The sequence below is a fragment of the Lissotriton vulgaris genome, chromosome 4_1 (assembly GCF_964263255.1).
Source record: "Lissotriton vulgaris chromosome 4_1, aLisVul1.2, whole genome shotgun sequence".
In the NCBI taxonomy this organism is placed as follows: domain Eukaryota; kingdom Metazoa; phylum Chordata; class Amphibia; order Caudata; family Salamandridae; genus Lissotriton; species Lissotriton vulgaris.
Genome location: NC_141691.1, coordinates 847,401,478 through 847,422,893, shown reverse-complemented (window position 1 = coordinate 847,422,893; position 21,416 = coordinate 847,401,478).

The following is a 21,416-nucleotide window of genomic DNA, read 5'->3' as shown; positions in this document are numbered from 1 at the left end:
AAAGGAGTTGTTTAAATCTATGTCTTCTCTGACTAAACCTCTGCAAGGTAGAAGGTTTAAGCCTGATCAGGCGTTCTGCAATCAGCTGGCGTTTTTTTCCCACAATAAGGTGCAAACTATATATGATGATTTGGCCAACTCATCAAATTCTCAGTCGAGTATTAATCAATCACCTTTGGAGGAGCAAATAGCGCCATGTAATTTGCTATGTTTTAACCCCTTATCAGAAGAGATGGTAATAAACATTTTAAAACCTATCAAATCTGGCTCGTTTTGCGACCCATGTCCGCCGGCCATTATCTATCTGGCGGCGGAGAAGATCTGTGAGACCCTCACCTCTTTGATCAACCAAGTTCTGATATCCGGCATTTACCCTGTAGGTTGGAAGACAGCTAGTAGTAGGCCAATCTTGAAGAAGCACACCTTGGAGCCTACTGCATGTAGAAACTACCGGCCAATCTCAGGGCTGCCATTGGTAGCCAAGAGCCTGGAAAAATCGATCAATACAACTTTAACGGAATATCTGGACAGTAAGTTATTGGACCCATCCTAGCATGGCTTTCGCCCCAGACACTCTACTGAATCTGCCCTGATTGCTGCAGCTGAGAGGATTCGGACAGTAGTTGATGAGGTGGGGGGGTGGGGTGGGGGAGGGGGCTAGTCTTGCTCTCCTTGATTTGTCGGCCGCATTCAACACTGTGAACCACACGGTGTTTGTGCGGCGACAACGGTGTTTTTAAACAATAAGAAACAAAGCCTGAACTCGGAGGGTCTACAATCTGACAGTTTTAATTTGCCCTGTGGGGTCCCACAGGGCTCAGCCTTGTCTCCCACACTGTTCAATGTGTATGTGAAGCCGCTGGCTAGGCTTGTAAGGAAGCATGGCTTCACCGTCGTGTCGAATGCGGATGACTCGCAGCTGGTGATATCCATCTCAGATAAGCCGGAGTTAACAGCGGAAGGATTCCATGCTTGTTTGAAGGACGTCATGGAATGGATGAGTCGGAGCTTTCTAAAAATCAATACTGAGAAAACAGAAGTGATTGAATTTGGGAATGGGTCACCGATCTGGAGTAACCGGTGGTGGCCACTGGAAGCCGGGGAATGTCCTTTACCTGTAAAGAAAGTGAGGAATCTTGGGGTCATCTTCAATGACAAATTGAATATGTCAGCTCAGGTGAACAGCTTAACATCAGCTAGTTTTTTCTTACTTAAGACCCTGAGGAAAATCTTCCCTTTCATTCCCCTGGCACTTCAGAAAACAGTTATGGCCGCCCTTTTCATGTTCAGACTGGACTATTGCAATTTGAAGTTTTTGGGCATTGATAGGCATCAGAATAGCAAACTTCAATCACTGCAGAATGCTGCGGTTCGTTTGATTCTAAAGCTTCCCAACGGCCATCCTACTACTCAGGGTAGGTGACCACTACACTGGCTCCCCGTCCAGCAGAGAGTTGAGGTTAAAGCACTCTGCTTGGTGCATAATGCATGGTACGGGTGGCTCAGAGGACTGTCAGAATAGGTTCAGGCTCTACACACCCTAGCAAGACTTACCCTTGGCCAATTTTGGCCTGATTTGTGTTCCTAGGTACAAACTAGCCAGATGGAGGGGGGCGTCTATTTTCTTGTGCGGCCCAAATGTGGAACAAACTACCGGTGGCCCTGAGACTTCAGCCAAACCTTTCATCATTCAGGAAAATCTTAAAATCCCATCTGTTTGATGCCGGGTAGCTGTTAGTCTATATCCCTTGCTCTGCCTTATTTACACACTCCAGCATCAAGACGCCTCGGCATTCGAACGATTTATAAGCATTTTTATAACATAACATAACATAATATGCATTTTTTTAATGTTGTGACGGGCTGCAGGGACTGGCAGCAGCTCATTTTGCGCACAACTATGTTGGTGTTGGATTTAAATGGTCACACTGCCGGTCCGGCTGTATGACAGTTAAAGAAGCAGCATGGTGAGTTTATGATTCAGTTGATGTTATCTAATTGGTTTTCACATGAGGGTGAGTTTGGCATTGGTACATTTTACTTTTGGTGAACTACTGCACATATACTCTAATTTTGGATATTTCCGGCAGTGCATTTTTTCATCACAATGTTTTGTTTTAAACTGAATACGTTATCTGTGGTTCACATTGTGGGGATAGTTTCTGTGTATTCACTTTGGGTGTACAAGTTGAAGATAGCTCAACGGCTCCTTTATGTTCTTGTGGTATGATTCTTTAAAATTATCGATGTGCTTTTATTTACACTACAGACCCTGACAAAGGGCTTTGGAGTCCGAAATGCATTGGGTGAATAATTTTACGGCTATCCAGTATAAAATGTGAATTTTTGCATGCTGCAGAAAAAAGCATGGATGGGCATTTCTTTCGCTTTAAAAGACTACAATCTTGAACCTCTGAGTGAATTTAAAAAACTTTGAAGAATGAAGAATATTGGCATAAATATGTATTACAATGGATTACATGGATAAAACATGGATTCTTGTTTGATTTCTGGAATTCATGCTTGCATGGCTGTCCCAACCCACCAGCCAGTTATGGGAATTCTATTTCCATGCTACTGGGACAGAGCACGAGATGAGTCAGCACAGTCAAATGCTGCCTTTGAGCAATTTTGAAAAAATTGATCATGAGATAAACAAGGAGTACCTACATTCACTCTAGTTTGACCCCTTATATTCAGCTATGTGCACCCATATGGGTTTATTTAAATGGGGTTGGCTATCTGTGTGGGGATGAGTGCAAAGTCAGTCCCTCATCCAGCTCCACACTGTGCATGACCTAATGCTGTACATGCCATTGGGTTGACTGCTCATGAGGGGTTGGACACAGGCCTGGCTACAGGTCAGGCCCTGCGGCCAACCCCATGCTGTGCACTACTAAGAGCCATGCATAGCCTCGGGTTCGCATTATATATGGTAATAAAATCAAACTTTATGTTTTAAAAAAAAAGAAGAAATTCAACGAAAAAAATTATAATGATGTTGTAGTTAGGTACAGTAATAATATCTTTTTGCATTAAATACTTTGGAAATTTAATGAAAAAAACAAAGGTTTAGCGGGGTTAGGTGAAAATGTTGATTGAAATTCACCAGTTAAAGTTATCTCTAGCAACAATAACTCCCACCCCAAAGTTACTATAACCTCTGCCCTCACCATTCACTGTTCAGCCTATACTGTTCCCATGGGGAGCAGGGTCAAGACTGATTTGCATATCACTTTGTCCTAACTGGAATGGCGTGGTGAGGAAAAAAATGATAGATTTCGGCCCAGATCTCTGATTTGGGCATTGTTCTCATTCCGTCCATCATTTGTTCTTTTTGGTATTGTCCCTTTAAGTGGGACGGGTATGCCCAGACATGGGTCCCGTGTACACCATGCCACAGGAGTCAAGCTATCTTGGCTGATGTGGGGTGACACCACGAAACCGGTCCTAAGATGCTTGGATCCAAACTGGAATGGTGTGGTGAGCAAAAACACAATGGATTTTAGGCACAGATCTCTGCACTGGGGTGAGTGAGTGATATTGTTCAGCATTCCATCCCAAATTGCTCTTTATGCAGTTGATACAATCTTTGACACTGATTCCTATTTAGATGTATTCAAATCTAAGGAATATACACTATCAAATTATCTCTTATAGTGTCTCTTGAGACCCTGACAGTATTTGTCACTGGAAACGCCCTGGACCTAGATAGCATACTATGTGATTTATTTTCTGTAGGAACTATTATTTGGGGCCTTTATTTATATGTACTTACTAACTCTATCTTAAGGTGTAGGCCTATACCAAAGTTATCTATCTATCTATCTATCTATCTATCTATCTATCTATCTATCTATCTATCTATCTATCTATCTATCTATCTATCTATCTATCTATCTATCTATCTATCTATCTATCTATCTATCTATCTATCTATCTATCTATCTATCTATCTTTCTGTCTGTCTGTCTGTCTGTCTGTCTGTCTTTCTGTCTATCTATCTATCTATCTATGCATGTGGGATGCCAGTCATAGCTACTTTAGGGTACGAGTTATAGTTACTTGAGATAACTATAACTGGTGAATTTCAGTGGGTTTGTTTGTTTAAAACTGTATATTTTCACTAACATTTTCACCTTCCATAGGAAGTGTTTTTTGTTTTGCTAATTAATTTGGTGCCATCAATGAATTTTCGAAGAATATTCCAAAACAAAGTACATCAACCTCAGCTACTTCCTGGACTGTTTTGGAGCAATCTTTCAAGTGGGTGCCAAGAAAAAGTGAGAGGTGCTCTAGTGAGGACCTTTTCCCCATTCAATTTCCTTTTGTAAAATTGAAAAGTGATACAGAGAAAATGAATGAATAGATTTACAACAGGTTTGGTAGAAAGTTAGATCTTTACGCAGAAAGTGTGTTAATCTGTTCAGCTGTGTTAGTGATATTCAAGTTTAAAAAAAATAGCTAAATCTATTGCCACATGAGTCCTGCAGGACTCCCACAAAGTACCGTTAGACAAAACAAAGCATTCTGATTGGCTGAACCCATTGAACCGTGTACAGTCCTGTTGGACTAAGATCTGTGATTTGTTGGATGCAACCTGAGGAGAAATCTTACAGCCGCCTTTCAGGACTCTAGAACTCAGTTAAAAAAAATAAACGTAGATGGGAGCAGGGTATGTATACCCTGACACCCAAGCCAATGTAAGGGTGTCACTGGATAGATTTTTTAGGGTTGTTATGATGTTGCAGGTCCCCTCATGTGGTCGTGTAGAACTCCTGCGGGAACCAGGACAGACCACTCTGCTCCAGTGGGAGTCCTTTAGAACAAAAAAATGAAATTAACATAAAGGAGTATTATGTTGTATGTGTGGAGTGGGTTTGGGAGCAGTTGGCAGCCTGCAGGGGTTTGGACATAGGTCCTCGCTGAAGGTCATGTGTGGCAGAGGGTTAGGTGCAGATGTAGTGTAATAAGATATTACTTCACATTTTCTTTTAAACTGAAATTCATAAGGAAAATAGTGTATAAGTAGTTCATGGAGGGGGCGTAAGATATAGTCACCTGAGTATGCTATAACTGATAAATATAGTTTTTTTTGTTTAGACCTGTAGTTTTTTAAACTGACATTATCATCTCTTTTTAACATAAAGTAAGATTATTAGAGACCTAACTTTAACATCACTCTAACCTTTCTTTTTTCAGTAAATCTACAAGAGTTTTTTAATGTAAAGTATGATCTTTTTACCCTCCATAACTAAAACATTACATTAACCTTTGTTTTTCAGTGATGTTGTAGGAATTTTGTAGTGCAAAGAATGATCCTAATACCATGCAAATCTATAACGTCACTGACCTGAGGCCGACAAGCCCAGTACCCATCCTTACAGAGGGTAGGCAACACCTTGTCCACAGCCAGCCAATGGGAGCGCTAATCACAACATTAAATGATGCAATTTTAAATAAGGAAAAAGTAGATCTATTCAAGGGTTGACCAATTTACAAGGCAAAGATTGGCTTTTCAACCGGTCACGGCATCATTATATGAAGGCAAGCCTATTGACTTTTTTTTTTTAATGAGTTACCATTTCATTATAAAAAAGGCAAACCTATTGGCTTTGTCAAGAGATGACCACATCAATGTACAAGGCAAGCCTATTGGCTTTGTCGAAGGGTCACCACATCAAGATGTGTAGAAGAGCCTATTGGCTTTGTCACTGGGTCACCATCTTAATATTACAACCATTATGTTTTGATTAAACATCAAGTAAGTAAAAAGATTTTATACAGTGTGAATGTTGAGGCATCTTGGCAATAATAACACTATAAACATTAAAAACATTAAAAACATAAACCAGTAGAATCCAAAACCATATTCAAAGACATCCATTATTGATAGCAAACATTGCATTGCTTGTCAAGAAACCATTAAATAAAGAATGTGCATTCAAAATTTCATTAAACCTGTGTTCGAGTCTTTCTTTTCCACTGTCCAGGCAACATAATGTAGCCATAATACCAACCACAAAGGGTCCATGTAATCCTCATCTGAAGTGGAAAATCCCCAGCTTTGAAAATGTTGCGTACACTTCAAGAATCATAGAGCTGCTTCTAAAAATGATTTCCTGGGACTGCTGCACTCCCTGCACTCTCCCACATTTTTGTAACATGATGTTGGTGCCCCTCCCTGGCATCAAAAAGCAAAAATAAGCATATAAATTAAGGGCATTAGTGGGAGCTCCTTGCACAGAGCAGTGAATGATAATTGTGTGGCTCCGGCCACTCATTTATTCCTATTAGTGGCCTTCTGAGCATTCTTTTTTGGGTGCCATAGCCCCACCCATGAATCATTTGGCTACCTAGTCAGCATCCGTCTTGGGCAGAGATGGCCACAGGTTTAAAAAAAATGTTTTGTGTGTAGCTCAGTCTCATTCGGAACACCCAGACCTGGGTATTATGTTTGGTCGGCCCAATGTCCCTGCAGCTCCAAGGCTTCCCAGCCTGCACCCACCCTCAGAGGCAGATGGGAACCAACTACAATTCAATGTGCTCCCACCGGCTAGGAGCAGCTTTTTCTAAGTCTGTGTTCCACAGGCAGGGAAGTATATGAAGCTGTGTATCCTGGGGATGGGGTCCCTGGGACACAAAATGACAGTTTGGCCCCAGGGAATGGGATCCACCGGGCCATTAGATGGCTAGAGAAGAAGGCACTCAAGCCCCCCACTTCATTATATATATTTTTTTAATTAAAATGTGTGAAGCCCCCGGGTCCTTGGCCCATCCTGGAAGGATTTTCATTAAAAAGAAGGACCCGCCTATTTTAAAAATAACATTTGCAGGTCCCACAGAAGTACTGTCGGACCACAAAACAATTGAAAAAAAAACAATTCTTCACTTTCACAATGGCTAAAGGGTCAGGATATTCCTGTTCATGTTGTAGTCAGCCAATTAGACAACTTGCCAGAAAAAAATCCCTCAGCCAATATATCAGAAGGCTTGCATTTCTGAATGTCTTCCCAACTTCGCGATAGGAGAAGAACTATACTCAAAAAGAAGAAGGTTGGACATCATGGAGCTAATGAGCTGTCATGGGACTATACCCCAACCGTTTTGACCCTTAACCAGACTCAAATCCCTGTCACACAATCTTTAACATTAGCCGCAGATCGGACTCCAAATAGAGAGCAATCAGAGCCGCCAGGAGCTACACTGACACAAGTGATGGAAACAGTTTTGCAAGCTATAGCATCTCACCGGGAGGAGACTTCAAAAGACAGCCGCAAAGCTCGAGCAGGTCTGCAGAAGGTTCAGACTGTAGTTCGTAAGCTCTCTAAGACAATGGGTGCTTTCACAGAAAGACTAAATGACATTGAAGATCGGATTGTAGTAAACGAAACAGAAGCAGCCGCTACAAATGAGCGAGTTGAAGCAAATGAAACACAGCTTCAGGATATTAGATGGAAGCTAGAAGATTATGAAAATCGTCTCAATAGAAATAACCTACGTGTTCTTGGGGTGCCAGAAAAAGTGGAGGGGGAAGACTGTCGCTCCTTTATTATATAACTTTTTCGTGACACCCTTCCTGAACTTAATACATGGGACTGGAGCTATGAAGTGCAGCGAGCTCATAGGGCTCCTATATCCATAAAACCTACGGCACCTACAGGCAAATATCCACAAGCAATCCTAGTATATTTTGGGAACTTCCTGCTGCGACAAGCCATATCAGAGAAAGCTACACCTGATAAGCATCGTAGCAAAGATTCTATATCCTACTTTGTACGCCCTGACTTTTGCCATTGGACAGTTGAAAGGAGATGGCGTCTCAGACAGCTCATCAAGCCCTTTTAAGAAAAGAAGGCTGTGGTATATTTGAATAATCCAGCAAAGTTAAAAGTAATCTACAAGGGTCAAACTAATTTTTTTACATCTGAGATCAAGGCCAAAGAGTACTTAGAGAGTTTATGAACGTTTCAAAAACAATACATCAAGCACAATTAGTCAATGATGTGGGGATATTACTGGATTATTGTAATTTCTTTCTGGCTCTAGTAACCATTTATGAATTAGCTAAGATATGATTCATGGTATTATCTTTTCTTTCTCTTATTATATTTTTCTTCACTTTTTCTTATATTGTTATATTGCACACTACTGATTGCATGCTTCGCGGGCTCTGGTTGGAATATGCTATTCCATCACTACAGACTCTTATGGAGTCTCATTGCCCTTTTTGGGAGGTCTGGGGGTCTGAGGGGGGGAGGGGCAGGGAAGTGTGTTGGGTGGGACACGGGGTGGACAGGCTAAGGGGGGGGGGGAAAGCAACTTAAAATGAGCAGGCTCGAGATTAATAAAGGAATATTGAGGAATAACATAATAATATGTAAGGTTCATAAATACAGCCCAAACCATAAAACAATTAAATGGGGAAACTAAACTTAGGATGCTGGAATGTGGCAGGTCTCAACGACAGAGGAAAAAGGGCCCAATTTACCCAGCTAATGGTCCAAAGTTCCTGGGGTATCATATGTATACAGGAAACCCATATTCCCAGAGGAGAGATAAACCACCTAAAAATACCAGGCTTTAATTTATTGGTTTCAACCACACAAACTTCGAAAACCAGAGGAGTGGCAATTTTAGCAAGAACAAGGCTAGGCACCGCAACACGCAAAAAAGCTGATATCCATGGTAGATGGGCCATCGCTCAACTAGATGTAGACATTACTATTTGCTCTATTTATGGCCCTAATCTTGATGATCCTGCACTATATAATGAATTAGAACTAGAATTAGCATCATGGTCAGGCACTTTAATTCTCTGTGGAGACTTTAATTTAACATTCACTCAACCGCAATACCATCAGAGTCATCACAACTACACAGGTCGAAAGCCAAGAGTATTTAGGGCGGTACTAAATTTGATTCGCAGTCATAATCTTCGAGACATATGGTCCTTAAAAAATATAAATGACCCGGGATACACCTACTTCTCGTATCCCCACAGGAAATATGTACGCATAGATTATATATTTACAACCATGGATATTGCCCTGAACGCTCTTATCTTTAAAGCCCCCAAGACAATTTCAGATCATAATTCTCTCCATATTACATTCGAGGCTCCTTTATATAACCGAGTCTATCCACAATGGACATTTGATCGAAAATTACTGGCTAATCAAGAATACATAGCACATATTACACAATGGACACAGGAGTTTTTCGACATAAATCAATATAGTGCTTCACGTATGATCGTTTGGGACACCTTCAAGGCTGCATTAAGGGGGGAGACAGCCACTTTTGTTGCCAGCCGTAAAAACAACGTAAACAGATACAGACCCAGTTAACTAATAAACTAATAAATCTAGAACACATACATGACAATCAACTACACCAAGGAGTACAGGCTGATGATACTCTTAGAAAGATCTTAATACTTAAAGCCGAGATAAATAACGATCTAACTCAAAAAGCAGCGGAAACTCTCCAAGCCAATCGAGATAAAATCTATGAGACCGGGGAAAACGTAGGGAGACACCTTGCTTTAAGAACTCGACAAAATCAATCTCGCAACTTCATACAAGGTATTGATTATGTTAATCAGAGATACACCACCCAGAAAGATATAGCTACATGTTTTCAGGACTATTACCAAAAACTATATCAGAATGAAGATAAACGATCGATTGACGAAACTAAAGAGTTCCTAGATAATTGGCTCAGAGAGACAAATATGGTAAAAACCCTAGATGAAGACTCAAAGAAAGAACTAGATAAGGAAATATCCAGAATAGAGGTAGAGCTGGCAATAGCTGAATTAGCCGCAGGGAAAGCAGCGGGACCAGACAAGATACCCCTAGATTTATATAAAATACTGGGCAAAGTAATTATCCCATTTCTGTACGATCTTTTTTTAGGGATTCAGTGGCACAGAAAACCCCCTGAATCATGGAAACAAACTAATATAGCTATTTTTTGGAAAAAGGATAAACCACCCGAATTAACAACATCATATCGGCCAATCTCATCGATTAACTCTGATTCAAAAACATATGCCAAAATCTTTGCCAACCGATTAGGTAAAATTATCGAACATCTAGTGTCTCCCTGGCAGCATGGGTTTATACCAGGCAAAAGCACTACAGACCATACGCGCAGAGTAATTTCTCTTTTTGATATCATGAAAGTAGAAAGGGGTCAAATGTCGATGATTTTACTAGATGCCGAAAAGGCTTTTGACCGGGTTTCCTGGCAGTATCTTTGGGAAATATTAGCCACCAATAACATCGGCCCGGGATTTATAAAATCAATCAAAGCCCTTTACGTTGATCCAAAGGCAAGAGTTTTGACTGGTGGTTGTGAATCTGAGAACATAAACATTCAGAGAGGCACGCGACAGGGATGCCCGTGCTCTCCACTGGTATTTGCGCTCTATATTAACCCATTAATTATTAAACTATTAACATCACCAACGATTATACCAATCAAAACTGGTAGCTATAGCACTAAAGTCCTTGCATATGCCGATGACGTAGCGGTCGTAACAGCTAGCCCTACAGAGGCCCTAATTGAAATAGAAGAAACCACCAGATCTTTTGGGCACTATTCAGGATACTCTTTAAACCAAGATAAAACTATGGTCATATGCACCGAGAATACATCATTTATAAGTCCATACAGAGTAATAAATGCAAAATACCTAGGAGTGAATATTTCATCAAATACCAATGATATCAATACATTAAACTACGATCCATTAATTAAAAAAATAAAAGCTGACTTACTTAGAGTAAACAACCTCCACCTATCCATAATTGGTAGGAGCAACTACGTCAAAATGACAATATTCCCAAAGATATTATACTTGCTTCGAGCCATTCCCCTTTTAATTAATAATACCTCTATGAAGACACTAAACCAAGCAATATCCTTGTTTATTTGGAACTACGGAAAGATAAGAAGAGCCCTACCTAAGCTAGCATTACCAGCGCCTAGAGGTGGTCTTGCGGTCCCAAATTTAACATATTATCTATGGGCAACTATCTTACAGCAAATGACATTCCTGCTTACATCTAGCCGCAACGACCGTAATGAATTACCACAACATATACCAACCATCTATGAATTAACACTGGGAAGTACAGCCAGAGGCCTACTTCTAAGACAAATTGAACCATCCTATTTCAAAAAGATAAAATTTAAAATTATTACAGATGCTTATAAAATCTGGACTAAAGTTACTAAATCAATGATTATCCCTAAATATACAAATACACACCACTATGGCACAGTTCATACCCCAACATCACAACGACAACATTACTAAACGTTGGGAGAACTTAGGCCTAATTACTATTGGGGACTTCTTAAATCTAGATGGCAGAATAACATTTGACGAATTACATGCTAAATACCATATCAACTCTACAGACTACCTAAAGTATATTCAAGTCTATACATCACTAAGACAAAATTTTTTAAATATAGACTTAAAATCCATACCACTTATGGATCTTCTACAAAAACAAGCAACCAGGATAAGTGATCTATATGACATTCTTCTGAGTAATCACCCCGACGACCTAGAAACTATAGAAACCAGCTGGGCCAACAAATTAAATAATTCTAATGTCGACATAGATATGTCTCTACAATTATCCTCTAAAGTCATATTAGCAAGTAATTTAAAGGCCCAAATCTATAAAACCATATGCAATTTGTATTATACACCCTCCAAACTGTTTAAATGGGGTAAAATTGCTCAGGATAAATGCCCTAGATGTACACTTGGACCTGCAAATTTGGTACACATGTTCTCTGACTGTCCCAAACTAGATCAAATCAAGAAAAGTATTACAAAATACTGGACTGAGATTTTTGGCCATGAAATTAGAACATCAACAACTTTATTTCTGCTAGGATATGATAGCTCTCTAGATTTAAGCAACCCAGAAATCTTCACTACTTACATAGGTACCGCTATCTATAGGATCATCCTAGCAGCCAGATGGAAGGACTCTGAAGCCCCAGCATTTCAGGGATGGCTTAATAGACTTCTAGCTATATATAAACAAGAAGTGGCCATCTACAGAACCAGAGGGAAAAAATCTCGATTACTTGGGGAATTAATTTGGTCACCAATATCTAACTGGTATGAACAACTGAGGGACTAATATCAAAAGTTATAATAATGCATGTAAATGCTAGTTTTAAAAAAAAATGTGTTATGGTACTTAAGATTCAAAAAAATGAATGTATCTTATGCTGATCATTAACCGTTATCATGAATTTTGCTATTTTTTATTGCCCTTTTTTATCTTTAACACAATACCATCTTTTGGATTATGTAACTAAATATGTATTTTTGTATTTGTATTTCTCGAACCTGCTCAATAAAAACGTAATTTTTTTTTTTTTTTTTTTTTAAAGAATGTCTTGGGGGCGTGGCCAAGATGGCGGGCTGAGAGGTCGCACTTGCCGAGAGCTCCCGTGCCCCTGAAGCCCTGCACCGCTCGCAACCGCTGATTTCCCCCCGGATCAAGCGGTGACTGCGCCTGATGACCCCGGTGGTGGTGTGGAGTGGCCGTTGGGCTTTGATTGCCTCGCCGGAGGTGCGAATCTGACCGAGATAGCCCGGGGCGGAGCTCGCAGGGCGGCCGGTGTGCGACCCGGAGGCCGCGAGGCTTCCAGGCTTGGGGTCTCGACGGTGTGCTCAGCTACCTGTGGTGTCCCGTTGGAGTGTCTGAGCCGCAGTGGCTGGGTAGGTGCCGGCGGAGGCTTCGCCGGCGGAGCGGAGCCGAACGGAGGAAATCGGAGAGAGCGGAGCAGTGCGGAGGAGATCGAAGGAGGCGGAGTCGGCCTCCGGCCGCTACGCAAGACCGGGGCCTGGAGAGTCCTAGCCTCGTATGGCCGTTCCGGCCGAGCCCTGGTTGTGGAGGAGCAGTGTTGCGCCCCCGGAGCTGTTATTCAACTAGGAGTGCCGGCCCCGACTGCCTACGCCTCGCGAGCCTGCCCTCTGGCGGTGCTTTTCGCTACTGGACCCACGACGGAGGTAGGCCTCACTCCCTGGGCGTTGGCCCATTGACTGTAACGGGCGGCCATTTTGTGAACCCCGGATCGGCTGCCCGGCCTTGCTCGGGGCTTCTATGTGACGGAGCTTTCTGGCCGGAGTGTAGCTGCCTTGGCACTGGTCACCTCTTCGCCGAGCGACGGCCTTCGTTGATTCCCGTACCGCCAGGATGTCGAACGCTAGGGGCCAAAGGAGGGGTGATCGGACTTTGCCGGACATGTTGGGGCGCGGGGCCCTACGCAGCAGAGGGAGCCAAACAGCCACGACCTCCCCGGCCCCTTCCAGAGGCGCTGAGGGCGGTGAACCCCCGGTGACGCGATCGTTCCTCGAGACGCTGTTTAGCTCCTTGCGGGAGGATTTTCAGAATTTGAAGCAGGAGGTGGCCGGGGAGGTCCGCGAGATTCGGCGAGAGGTGGACTCCCTGGGAGAACGAGTCAACACCGTGGAGGAAGCTGGTCACTCCAGGGACGAGGAGATCACCCACCTGCAGCAGGAGGTCCTGCGGCTGCGGGAGCAACGCCTAGGACCTCGAAAATCGGTCCAGGCGGAACAACATCAGGGTCCGGGGCGTCCCGTCCGGCGAGGAGGGAGAGGACATGTCCGCATACCTGGAGGCCCTCTTCCGCTCAATTCTAGGGGAGTCAGACGATTTTCAGGTTCGCATCGACAGAGCACACAGAGTGGGCCGCCCCCGCAGGGCCACGGCGCCCCCCCCGGACATCTTGGCCTTCCTGCCGGACTTCCCCCTGAAGGAGCGGATCCTCCGCGAAGCGCGGCGGCAGCAGCCTTTCCGATTCCGAGATCGCCCGGTGGCCCTCTATCAGGATTTATCTATGGTTACACTGCAGAAAAGAAAATCCTTTAAAATCGCCACGGACTTCCTCCGGGAACAGGGGACACAGTACTCTTGGGGGCACCCTTTCCGCCTGATTTTTCGGTGGAACGGAATATTGCACCAGCTCCGGTCCCTTCAGGATGTCTGCACAGTATTGGGCATCACAGCATCGGATACAGACACCCCGACGCCGCGCCGCAGACGCAGCACCCGGGACGGTTGGCAGCAGGCTGGGGAGAGGCGCTCCCCGCCGCCGGAGCGGCCGGACTCGCCCACGATTCGGGCGGACATGTCGGCCGCCATCCAAGAGGCCTCCAGAGCGACGGCGACCGGTGAAGTGGCCCTGACGGCCTGAACTTACTCCGGGGGGAGTCTGCATTAGCCTTTTCTTATTGCAGGTGCGGGGGTTCTGGGGGCAGGTGGCGCGGGATGGCGAGTGCAGGTGTTGGTGGCTGGATGTCCACTAAACTGACTTTCCACGGCCTTGTCCGTAAAGGACCGGACTGGGACAATGACTTCTTTCTATGGTTTGAGAAGCGGGAATGGGAATTGCAGGGGGGTGTTTTGAGTTTGGGGGTCAGCGAGGGGACTGGGAGTGGGGAGTGGTGTGGGGTTGGGTTTGTGATGTTCCAGGGGAAGGGGGGGGGTTCCACCAGTTGTGGGGTTGTTTTGTTCGGGGTCTGTACTGTGCCGTAGAGATGTCTATGTTGCTGTGCCCTGGGGTTTCGTGCAGTGGCTTCTATGTTCGCTTGCTGGGCCTCGCCCGCTTATGTGCGTTTCGTTGATTCCCCTCCTTTATGGCTCTTAAAGTTGTCACTTTGAATGTGAAAGGGCTGAACAATCCGGTAAAAAGGCGAGCGGTACTGTCTCTGCTAGAGAATTCCCAGGCAGATGTCTGCCTGTTACAAGAGACCCATTTGCTGGCAAAAGACTGTCCCAGAATGCGTACCCCTAAGTTCCCCACGCAGCTTTTCTCCTCCAGCGCTTCCAAAACGGCAGGGGTGGCACTTCTGTTCTCCAGGGGGTTCCGGGGGGAGATCTTACACAAAGTGGCGGAGCAGAAAGGGAGGCTCTTGGCGTACAGGATTAGGGTGAGAGGTTTGGTGCTGACTGTAGGCTCTATCTTCGGCCCCAATGACCGCCAGGAGCAATTCATGCATAGGGCACTGGAAGATGTGGCGTCCACCTCTGATAGGCACATAGTGTTGGGGGGGGATCTGAATCTGGTTTTTGACGCGGCGCTAGACAGGTCTGTGCAACGGCGCCACCAGTTGGGAGAGCTTTCGGGCTCGGTTCGCACCCGACTTGAGGAGCTGGACTTGCATGACATGTGGCGCCACCTCCACCCTACTACCCGCGCGTACTCTTACTTCTCCCACGCACACAAGTCTTATGCGCGGCTGGACCATTTACTTGTGTCGGGACCGATGCTCGTTTCCGCCTCGAACGCCGACATGGGCGTCCTCTCTCTTTCCGATCATGCGCCGGTAGAGGGCACCTTCAATCTGCCCCCGGTGGCCCGGCCGAGGGGGGTTTGGTCACTCCGGGACACATTATTGCACAAGCGGTCGACGGTGGAACAGATTTGCGCGGCCATTGCGGAATTTCAGCGCGTAAATGATAATGACGACACCTCCCGCGCGACGCAATGGGCAGCCCTGAAGGCTGTGCTTCGGGGCGAGTTCATCGCTCTCTCCTCGGCGGAGAACAAGGACCGACAGCTCAAAAGGGACGAGCTCACCCGGCAGGTGCGGGAGCTGGAGCAGGTTCATCACAGAACGGGAGCCCCCAGGATCTGGAGGCAGCTGAAAGCCGCCAGAAAACTCTTGTCTGCCCTGGACATGGACCGGGCGGAATACGCGATGCTTCGTCTGAAGCACAAGTATTATACCGGTGGCGACCGCTGTGGCCGGCTCCTAGCCAACAAGCTCAGGGTGCAACACCAACAGCACCGAGTGAAGGAGTTGGTTACCCCGGCCGGACGCCCGGTCACGGAGGATGAGCAAATAGCGGAGGTTTTCCGTAATTTTTACGCAGCTCTCTACACCGGTGAGGTCCCTTCTGCTCAGACAGAGACGGACTACCTGGAGAAGGTGCAGCTCCCTTCATTGACGCCGGAACAGCCCAGTACCTGGACCGGGAGATCCGTATCGAGGAGGTGGTCACGGCGATCTCCCGGCTCAAGCCGGGCAAGGCCCCGGGCCCGGATGGCTTCATCCTTCTGTTTTATAAAACCTTTTGTCAGGAGCTGGCGCCTCTGTTGACCTGCCTTTTCAACACGTTCGCGGAACCGGGTGCCATTCCCCCTGAGTTCCTGCAAGCCACGGTCTCCGTGATCCCAAAACCGGGCAAGGACAGGACTGCCTGTGGGTCCTATCGCCCTATCTCGTTGCTGAACACGGACTTGAAAGTGTACACCAGCATATTGGCAGCACGCTTGGCACTTCATCTCCCGGGCATGGTCGACCCGGATCAGGCGGGCTTCGTACCTGGTAGGCAGACAGTGGACAACACAAAGAGGGTGACTCATATTCTTGAGAAGGCCTCCAGGATCCCCGGGGAAAGAATGCTCCTTTCCAAAGATGCGGAGAAGGCATTCCACCGGGTGCACTGGCCCTACCTGGAGAAGGTCTTGGGCAAGTTCGGGATTGGCGAGAGGTTTCGGCACTTAATCTTCAACTGTTACCGGTTCCCGTCTGCGGTGGTTCGAGTGAACGGGGGCAGTTCCCGGCCCTTCCCCATAGAACGGGGCACGCGACAGGGATGCCCTCTGTCCCCTTTGCTCTTTGCTCTTTATATGGAGCCGTTTGCTCAAAGGTTTCGGCAGAACCCCGACATTGTCGGGGTCAAGATGGGCGCATTTCCCCACGTTATCAGCCTATATGCAGATGACGTCATTTTGACGCTCGATGACCCACGGAGGTCGCTGCCGGCTTGCATTGCTGAATTGGACCTCTTCGCCGCGGTGGCGGGCTTCAAGGTGAACCTTGGGAAATCAGCTGCCCTCGACATTTCGCTCACCGGCGCCACCAGGGCGGAACTGCAGAGACTTTATCCTCTGAGCTGGTCCAGGGACCAAATTCCGTACTTAGGGATCCTGTTGGCGCCCTCCCTCCCGGCGATGGTCACGGCAAATTACGCGGCCTTGGGCTCCAAAATCAGAGAGGAATTGGGCCGGTGGGATAAAGGCACGTTGTCGCTGCTTGGTAGGGTGGCTGCAGTAAAGATGACCCTCCTGCCTCAGGTGCTATACCTGTTTAGGGCGTTGCCGCTCCAGCCCCCCACAGGGTGGCTTGCAGAGATTCAATCGGCCATTGCGCGGTTTGTATGGCAGGGCCGTAGACCGCGGATTAAGAGGAACATTGCTATGCTGGCGCCCGAATCTGGGGGGCTGGGGATACCAGATTTGCGGAAATACTTCCAGGCCACCCAACTTCGCTACCTGGTGGAATGGAGCCGGTGGGAGTCGGATAAACACTGGCTGTTCCAGGACCAGGCGGTAGCAGGCAGAACGCTACAGGAGGTGCCGTTCTTGAGGCGGTCACACCGGCCCTCCAACCTCTACGCATCTTTTGTTACACGTGTCCCACTTCGCGTGTGGGACTCGGTGGCCACTAAGCATGAATTTACTACCTTCCCCTCCCCCTTTACACCGTTAATTGGCAATCCGGACTTCGGTCCGGGACTGGAGCCTGGTGCTTACGACCGCTGGCGGGCGGCCCGCTGTTGCACTTTGCATCACCTATATGGCCCCGAGGGTGTCATCCCCTTTCAGGACTTACGGCGGGAATATGGCTTCCCTGAGACGGAGCGCATGAGGTATATGCAGGCGCGCCACTGGGCACTACAACCCCAAGTGCGCGAATCGGCGGATCGGGAGATCACGGTGTACGAGCGCTGGTTAATTACTCGCACGTCGGACGCTAAACTTATCTCCGATTTGTACAAGATGCTGCAGCCCCCCCCCTTTTACATTCACAACCCCGGTAGGGAGCGCTGGGAACGGGAGCTCGGACGAGTGTTGAGCCACACAGAATGGGACCACATCTCCTACCGCTCACGCCACTCGGCCTATCACATGGGGCTCACGGAGACCTTCACTAAAATTTCGACCTACTGGTACCGCACTCCTGAGAAGTTACATGAGATGGATAGGTCAATACCGGGGACGTGCTGGCGTAACTGTGGCCAAACTGGCACGCTTACGCACATACTGTGGGAATGTCCCCATTTGGCTTCTTATTGGGAGGAGGTTCTTGGTGAGGTGGACAAATGTTTTGAGATAGAGCTGCCACGGTTCCCTGCCTATGTCCTGCTGGGGTTGCCGAATGGGTTGATGTATCCCCTCAGGTCTAGAAGAGGCAGACAGATTGCGATAGCCTTAGGGTCAGCGGTGAAAAACATTCTCATACACTGGCGCTCCACCACACTTCCCACTGTTGTCGGCTGGCTGCATAGACTGTGGCATGTCCTTGGCATGGAAAAGATGTCTTTGGTAGCACTGGGGGATACAGATGCTTTTGAGGAGCTGTGGGCGCCTTTCCATAGCTTGTTGTGTTCTGAGTTCAGGGAGATCACCTGCCCCAGGTATCTTAGGTTGCTACGACTGACACCGCCACCGGATCCGCCTGTTTGATTGGTCGGAGTTGGCGTTGAGTAGCGGAGTCGACCGGAGGGTCGCTATGAGTGGAGAGCTGGAGGTCATTGGCACAGTACAGGGGATGGGTTGGGGAGTGGTACTTAGGGGGCTTTGTAGGTTGGGTAGGTTGTGGAGCAGGGTTGTTTCCCCATCCCCTTTTTCCCTCCCCCCCTCATTTCCCCCTCCATTCCTCCCCTTCCTTCCTCCCCTTCCCTCCTCTCCCCCCCCCTTCTTTTTTTATTTTGTCCTCAACCACAGGGGCACAAGCTGTGTATCCATGCCGGAAGGAGCCTATGGCAGGGACTGAACTGCTTTGATGTATCTAATATAGTATGCATTTATAGTGGAGCACCTGTGGTTTTTCTTTTCTTGCCCTGTTGTTTCCTTCTTTACCCTGCTTCAATAAAATACTTTAAACCTAAAAAAGAATGTCTTCCCAACTGTCAATATATGTATAAATGTTGTACCTTTATTTCTCCGAAACTACTGAACAGATTTACGATGAATGACAAAAATACTCTTTCTGGGTAAAGATGCAGCTTTCTACCAAATGTGGTGTAGGTCTGTTCAGCCATTGTTTAGTGCTGTCCAAAAATCCCTAGGGAAATTACATGTAGAAAATAACATTTTGGGACCCCCCCTATTTCTTGGCCCTCACTTAACGGATCACCCTAAAGCTCTCCAAAAAGACGTTGAGGTAGATGAACAGTTTTTGGAAAGTTTTGTGAAGATTTGTCACGGTGGCAGTCTCTACTCGGTAATTAAGGTGATATCAGAGTTTCAATATGAAGAGCGATGTTTTTTGTTAATAACTATGGCACCCTTTTACAAATCTGCATGAAACTTTCTACAAAATATTTCATCCACCTGGTCTCCTTCATGCAATGTTTCACCTGATCTGATCCCACTGCTCTACAGTACAGAAAAAATTACTAAAAGGAATTACACCAAATTTTGCCATTACATGACTCTTAGTTATGAACCTCATTGAAGTGCATTGTTGTAGATGCCAGAGGCCTTATTTAGGGCATTTTGTCATAGGACATCGCAGCAAGGCCCCTTGGTACGTTGGCCTACACCAAAGTGAAAGGGCAGGAATGCACTATATTGTGTAGGACGTGGCACCTTCATGCACAAAAATAACCATACAAGGCGTTTTCCTCTTTCCATGTGTACTGCAGAATGCACACATGGAAAGAGGAACAATCTAGGAGAAATAAACATATATTTCTCCTTTTTATGCCTCGCCGTGGGACGGGTACAGATTTGGAGCTTCCCCGGGTTTCCATCACTTTGTTAATCTGAGGAAGTTGCAACTTCCATGGGTGTTGCCTTGGAAAACTCACTACAATGCCCATGGAACTTCTTCTCGGCGCGGAGTAAGGCAATGCAGTGATTTGTGCTGCATCTCCTTACTCATGATTTATGAGGCCACACAAAGCCACCAGGGTGGGGGTCACTTTATGTGGCTTCATAAATATTTATGAGAGCTCTGCATCATGAATGTACCACTTTACGTGATGCAAAAGTGACGTAGGGCTCTCATAAATAGGCCCCTAGGTTTTTAGAGTCACGAAGAGAGCACATATAAAGGGCGATGTATAATGAAAAAAAGCAAAGGTTAAAGGGATGTTACAGTTAAGTAAAAATGTCAGTTAAAACCTACTATTTTGAACCACCAAAACCACTGAAATACACCAGTTATAATTATGTCAAGTAACTATAACTTGCGCCCTAAGTAACTACAACTAGCGCTCCCCGCACAATGTTGTCATCAATGATGTCATTTCAGATGTTGCAATGATGTTATCAATGATGTCATAGAACATGTCATCAGTGATGTTATATGTGATTGATGATGTCTTATTTGAGGTATTTAGCAATGCATGGCGAGGGCTCAAGGTATCGTTAGGGCAGGAGGTATAATTAATTCAGATAACAAATTGGTGAATTTTAGTGGTTTTGTTTGATTAAAATAGTGTTTTTTAACTGACATTTGCAACTTACTATACAATACTATATGCAAGGGATTCTGAATGACAGAACCTGGTGAGAGGCACAAAAGCCACCCCATCCTGATTCCACTGGGTGTAAGTTTTTCAAAAATATACAGGTTTGGTAGGTTTCGCTGTTGGCTGCGCTAGGGCCCCAAATCCACAGCTAGGCAAATTGCAAAAAAAAAGGTCAGTGCCTAGTGGACTTTCTGTCGCCCTGGGAGGGGATGCAGATCTTGGGCTAGTGCCCTGATATGCCGCCAAAGGGAGCAGAAATACTGTTGCCATTTTGTTTTGATGGGTGGAGCATTGGCACGCCCATTCTGGGCAACCTCCACCACTACGTATAAAGAAACAGCATAAACCCTGATGCCTAATGGGCACTGTGCCACACTGGGGGGCAGATCACAAGCTATTGGCCCCATCTGCCTCTCGAGGATGCAGAAAGACTGTGACTAATTTTTTAGGGGGCCGGGGCATTGGCATGCCCATTCTGGCCAGCCCCAACCCCTATGTATATTAAAAAATAATCCCGGGTGCCTAGTGGGCTTTCTGTCCCCCCAGGGTGGCAGATGAGGGGCTATTGCACTATCTGCCTCCCGGTGAGGCACAAAGACTGTGGCAAATTTTTATGGGATGGGGTATAGGCGTGCACATTCTGGGCAGCCCCCACTCCTACCTATAGAAATAAAATAATAATTACATGACTAATGGGTTTTCTGTCCCCCGAGGGGCAGATGTGGGGCTATTGCCTCCATATGCCTACTTGGGGGGCAGAGAGACTGGGGCATTTTGTTTGTGGGGGTGGTGGCATTGGCATGCCCTTTCTGGGCTTACCCCACTACTGAAGTTTGAGAAAAAAGTCCCTGGTGACTA